The following is a 5,780-nucleotide window of genomic DNA, read 5'->3' as shown; positions in this document are numbered from 1 at the left end:
AAGGAATATATATATGTTGGAGAAATTTGGTACTATTACTCTCATTAACTAAAGAGCTTGTTGTGACAGGCAAGGAGGATAATAGCCTGTATAACATAGACGTATTTGTGTGCTTATATTTCTCTGCATGTATACATGTGTTATGCATAAATATATGCTTAATTCCTTCATGGAACTTTGGACATTATAAAATTCAATTTTATAAGAGCCAGTAAAAATAGCAGAATACCGTAATTCCTAATGTAATTGATCTTTTATTGGTAGGTGACTAGCTATATGATTTTTTTTTCTGTTAAATTGTTATTCGTGTGTTTGCTTTGGTAGCACATATATTAAATAATTGGAATAATACTGAGAAGATTAGCATGGCCTCTGCCCAAGGATGAAACACAAATTTGTGAAGCCTTCCATATTTTCCTAAAACAGCTTCGAGGGGTGGGACAGGAAGGAAGGTGGGAAGGAGGTTCAAGAGTGGGGGGACATAGGTATACCTATGGCTGATTCATGCTGATGTTTGGCCGAAAGCAGAACAGTATTGTAAAGCAATTCCCCTTCAATAAACATCAATACATACAATTATAAAACTGTTATTGGGGATTATATAACAGGTTCAGATATCCATTGTATGACTAAAGAGGGTCTGACTAGAAACTGATGGTGTCAGTTATCATTGGTTAGTGATTCATTAACTTTATAGTTGAATGAGAAAAGTAAACTCACAAACACTACTATCTGTGATTCAGTGCCAGAGCAAGCTATGATCCTTGTCTGCCTTCACTTTTAGGTGGTATGGTGCCCAAACTTTGAAACTGAGGCTGTTCCCAGAAGCACACAGTCGTGAGTCCTGCCCAGGGTTTTTGTTCCTCATGCTGGAGGCTTCTGTTCACTGGTCCATTGAGGCTGAAATTTTCTCTGCTGAGCATTCTCTGGGCCTATCATGTGCACAAGTCTTTACATTTTGGTTTTCTAATTTGATTCTCTTATTCTTTTGATCAGACTACCAAGTCCCTTGATGATTTATTTTTCCGACCCTTTTGTGCTTTGATTTTTCTGAGCTCATTAGTGTATTTGCTTCCATGTCTACCTCTCTGAGTGGTTTTCAGCATCTACATAAACCCTACCCTATTCTCTTACTGTCTGGATTTTGGCGTTTAGCATCAGCATATTTTTATGAACTTCATTTTCCTTCTTGTGTGGTTTCTGGTACACAGCTTAAGCTGGTTGGCTCACATCTGCAATCTACTGTAACTTGAGTACTATGTGCCTCTATGTTGATATTACTATTTTAAATCAATATCAACCTAGTATAGCAGAGAATTAAAGGGAATAAAATTATAGTAGTATTAGTAATAATACATTCCCCCAAATTATAATCCAGTAATGCTCCCAGTTTTAAATGACTTTCTATCCATGTATTGTTGAGGTCCCCTACTCATTTTTCCTTACTAGGAGTTTCAATTTTGAAATAGAATGTTGAAAATGATGGAGTGAACATTCTGAAAATCACCTTGGATTTTAGATGCCTCAAGATTAAGTATGTAATTATTAGTTGTTTTTATAATTAGTAGGGCTATTCTTAGCACATATAGCTCAGTATAGGGTGATTGCTATAGAATGAATGATGGATATTGTGAACTGCATCACCAAACAGGTGATTGAAGACAAAGAAAGCAATGTCAGGAAGACACAGGCTTTTGTTCTGGAAGGAAAAACTTACAGTGTCTGTCATCTACAGTCTACTCTTCAGATTTTTCAAAACACTTACTCTTCCTTGCTCATTTAATAATTTGGGTTCTTTGATGTTTTTTCCTTCTGAGTTGCATGAGTCTCTTATGTATAATTGGATGTGAAGCCATTACCAAATATGTGATTTGCAAATACTATTTTTTCATTCCATAGGTTGTCATTTCATTTTACTGATGGCTTCTTTTACTATGCACAAGGTATTGAGTTTCATGCAGTCCCACTAGTCTATTTTTGCAGCTCTTGCTTTTGCTTTGATGACTGAGTTGTTTGAGTTGTTTATATTTTGGAAAGCAATCCTTTAACAGTTGTTTTATTTGCTGTTATCTTCTCCCATTCTTACCAAAAGACTCAGACTGGCTGAATGGATACAAAAACAAGACCCATATATATGCTGTCTACAAGAGACCCACTTCAGTCCTAGAGACACATACAGACTGAAAGTGAGTGGATGGAAAAAGATATTCCATGCAAATGGAAATCAAAAGATAGCCGGATTGGCAATTTTCATATCAGAAAAAATAGACCTTAAAATAAAAACTATTATAAGAGATAAAGAAAGACACTAACAATGATTAGGGGATCAGTCCAAGAAAATACATAACAATTTTAAATATTTATTTACCCACAATAGAGCACCTCAATACATAAGGTAAACACTAACTGACATAAAAGGGGAAATTGACAGTAACACAATAATGGTAGGGCATGTTTTCCCTGCACCTATACCAATGGACAGATCAACAGGACAGAAAATTAATAAGGAAACATAAATCTAAAATGAAATATTAGAGCAAACAGACCTAATTGATATCTCAGCACATTCCATCCAAATGCAGAAGAACACACTTTCGTCTCAAGTGCACATGGAACATTTTCCTCATCTTGGGTCACAAATCAAACCTCAGTAAATTTAAGGAAATTGAAATTATATCAACCATTTTCTCTGACCACACTATGAGACCAGATATCGATTATATGTGAAAAAAACCTGCAAAGAACACAAATACATGGAGATTAAGCAACACATTTCTAAATAATGAACAGGTTACTGAAGAAATAAGGGAAATCAAAACATTACTAGAAAGAAGGAACAATGAAAACATGATGATCTAAAACCTAGAGGATGCAACAAAAGCAGTTCTAAGAGGGAAGTTTATAGAAATACAAATCCTACCTCAAGAATCACATTGAATTGACAATATAACTTTACATATATTTAACTCTTTTAAAATTTCTCTTATCAATGTGTTAAAGGTTTTGCATAAAATCTTTCAACACCTTGCTTTTGTATTTCTAAGTGTTTCATCTTTTTTTGATGTAATAGTAAATGGAATTGTTTTCTTCATTCCACTATCTGATAGTTCATTGTTGATATATAGGTCAACAACTGAGTTACGTATATGGGAATATAGTAAACATAATGTATGCTCCATCTTTAAAGAATAGACATTTTCCCACAAATAAGGCATATAGATGATCAAGAGGTATATGACTAGATGCTCAGCATCACTAGTAATCAAAGGAAATGCAGATCAAAAGCACAACAGATATCACCTCTTACCTGTTTGAATGGCTAGTACCAAAATGTAAAAAATGACAAATGTTATTGAGGCTGAGGAGAAAAAGGAGTGCTTATACACTGTTGGTAGGGATATATACCGGTGGAATTCCCATGGAATCATAGTGTGGAGGTTCCTCAAGAAATTTAAGAGAGAACTGTTATGTGATGCATTATCCCACTTCTGGATATATAGTCAAAGGAAATGAAATCATTGGCTCAGAGAGAGATCTGTATTCCCATGTTCATTGCAGCATTATTCACAGTAGCCTTGGTTAGGCACAACCTGAGTATTTTTTAAACAGGTGAATGGATTAAAACAATGTGATGTGACACATATAGATAAATATTATTTAGCCATTAGGAAAAGAAAGAAATCCTCACATTTGTGGCAACATGGATGAAACTGGAGGGCATTATGCTAAGTGGACTAAGTCAGAGAAAGACAAATACCATATGATCTCAATTATAAAGAATCTCAAAAAAGAAAAAAAAGATGGAACTCAGAATAGAAAATGATTGCCAAAGTCTGGAGGGTAGGGCAAATTGGGAGAGAATTTTAAAGGTTACACACTTTTATATATATAAAATTAATAAGATCTGAAGATCTAAATTTGAGCTTCATGATCTAATCACAAGATCTAATCATGAGTTTGAGCAATCTCTGGGAGTTGGTGATGGACAGGGAAGCCTGGCGTGCTGCAATTCATGGGGTCGCAAAGAGTCGGACACGACTGAGCCACTGATCTGATCTGATCTGAGGGAAGCCTGTGTTTCTGCAGTCCACGGGGTCACAAGTGTCGGAAAAGAATGAGCAACTGAACTGAACTGAGGATCTGATGTATAGCATGGTTACTGTAACTAATAAGATTGTGTTTTATTTTTGAAATATTCTGAGAGTAGACATCATTAAGCGGCATTACCAACTCGATGGACATGAATTTGAGTAAGCTCTGGGAGTCAGGGATGTATGGAAGCCTGGCATGCTTCAGTCCATGGGGTCTCAAATAGTTGGCCATGACTGGATGACTGACTCAACTGAAGAGAGTGGAACTTACTTGTGTTCTTTTCAAAAAGCAAAAGTTAAAAATGTGTGGTGATGGCAATGTTACTTAATAGAAAGGGAAACTCATTTCTAATACATGCAAAAATGGGGGTGGACAAGATGATGGAGGTGTAGTTGGAAGTGGGGTACACCTCTCTCCACCGATGCATCAAGAACGTCTAAAGATGCAGCAGTTCTCACAGAAGACCAGGTGAATACTGGCAGGACTCCCTGACTACTGAGAAGGAATATCTGGATCCATATAGAACTTGGTAGGACAAAGGAAAGAAAGGACAAGGAGGAAGGGGAAAGAAGGAGGAGAGCAAGTGGGACCAGCCTGCACCTGGGGGAGAGGGAGCTGAAGCGCAGGGGAGATATCCCCGCGTCCATGGTCATCCACTGGGACGGGGGAGGCATTTGAAGCTGTTGGGGAGTGAACTCACTAATCTGTGACAGTCTGAACGGAGTGAGAACCACATAGACAAGCCATGCTGCAGCCTTTCATATCTCGGACAGGGTTGTAAGTCCACTGGTGTCCATGGAAGCTGGGAGCTGGAGCCATGGGAATTGAGGAATGATCCCAGGGTGAGGACTCCTGCTGACCGTGGGGAGTCAGCCTGATGAGACAGGATAGAGAAAATCTGCTGCATGGAATGCTTCTTAAGGAAAGCCATGAGGCCATAAAAGTAGGGTTCTACTGCCTGTGGAGTAGAGCTATCTCTTTCTTCATGCTGGTACCTGTAGGGTGAGCAATGGAGAAAGATTTCAGTGAGGATTGTCTTTGAGTGTTTGATGCACTAAGCAATGGAGAATTTTGAATGTCTATATACCTGACCCTACCCTATTCTCTGTTTAAATTTTGGGTTTTAACATCATAATATTTTTATGAACTTAAATTTCTTCTGGTAGAGTTTCTGGTTTATAAATTAAGCTAGTTCCTCACATCTGACTCCTTGGTGTTTCAAGAAACTTTGAGGACCTTCCTTCCTCTCAAGGCCATACTGACCTTTACTTTACTGGCAATGTGGATTTCCCATACTTTCACTTCTTGCCTAATATATTCTTTCTTTCTATACTCACTGTAAATTTAGCAGTAGGTGTCCCTATTACTTATAAATTATTAACCTTTGATTATTAGAGAATCAAAAGGAATCAGATCAGATCAGTCGCTCAGTTGTGTCCAACTCTTTGCGACCCCATGAATCGCAGCACGCCAGGCCTCCCTGTCCATCACCAACTCCCAGAGTTCACTCAGACTCACGTCCATCGACTCAGTGATGCCATCCAGCCATCTCATCCTGTCTTCCCCTTCTCCTCTTGCCCCCAATCCCTCTCAGCATCAGAGTCTTTTCCAATGAGTCAACTCTTCACATGAGGTGGCCAAAGTACTGGAGAGTTACAGTAATAATAAATTACCCCCAAATTATAATC

The 5,780-nt window shown here is 37.9% G+C and overlaps 1 non-coding gene across 1 annotated transcript; it reads left to right on the top strand.

The window, feature by feature from the left end:
* Positions 1-308: 308 nt before the first annotated feature.
* On the top strand, positions 309-417 carry LOC112583017. Its single transcript, XR_003107383.1, has one exon. It is a non-coding gene; the product is annotated as a U6 spliceosomal RNA (small nuclear RNA).
* The last annotated feature ends 5,363 nt before the right edge of the window (positions 418-5,780 follow it).

Source organism: Bubalus bubalis, chromosome 2 (genome assembly GCF_019923935.1).
Source record: "Bubalus bubalis isolate 160015118507 breed Murrah chromosome 2, NDDB_SH_1, whole genome shotgun sequence".
Lineage (NCBI taxonomy): Eukaryota > Metazoa > Chordata > Mammalia > Artiodactyla > Bovidae > Bubalus > Bubalus bubalis.
This window is presented reverse-complemented; position numbering and strand designations above follow the sequence as displayed.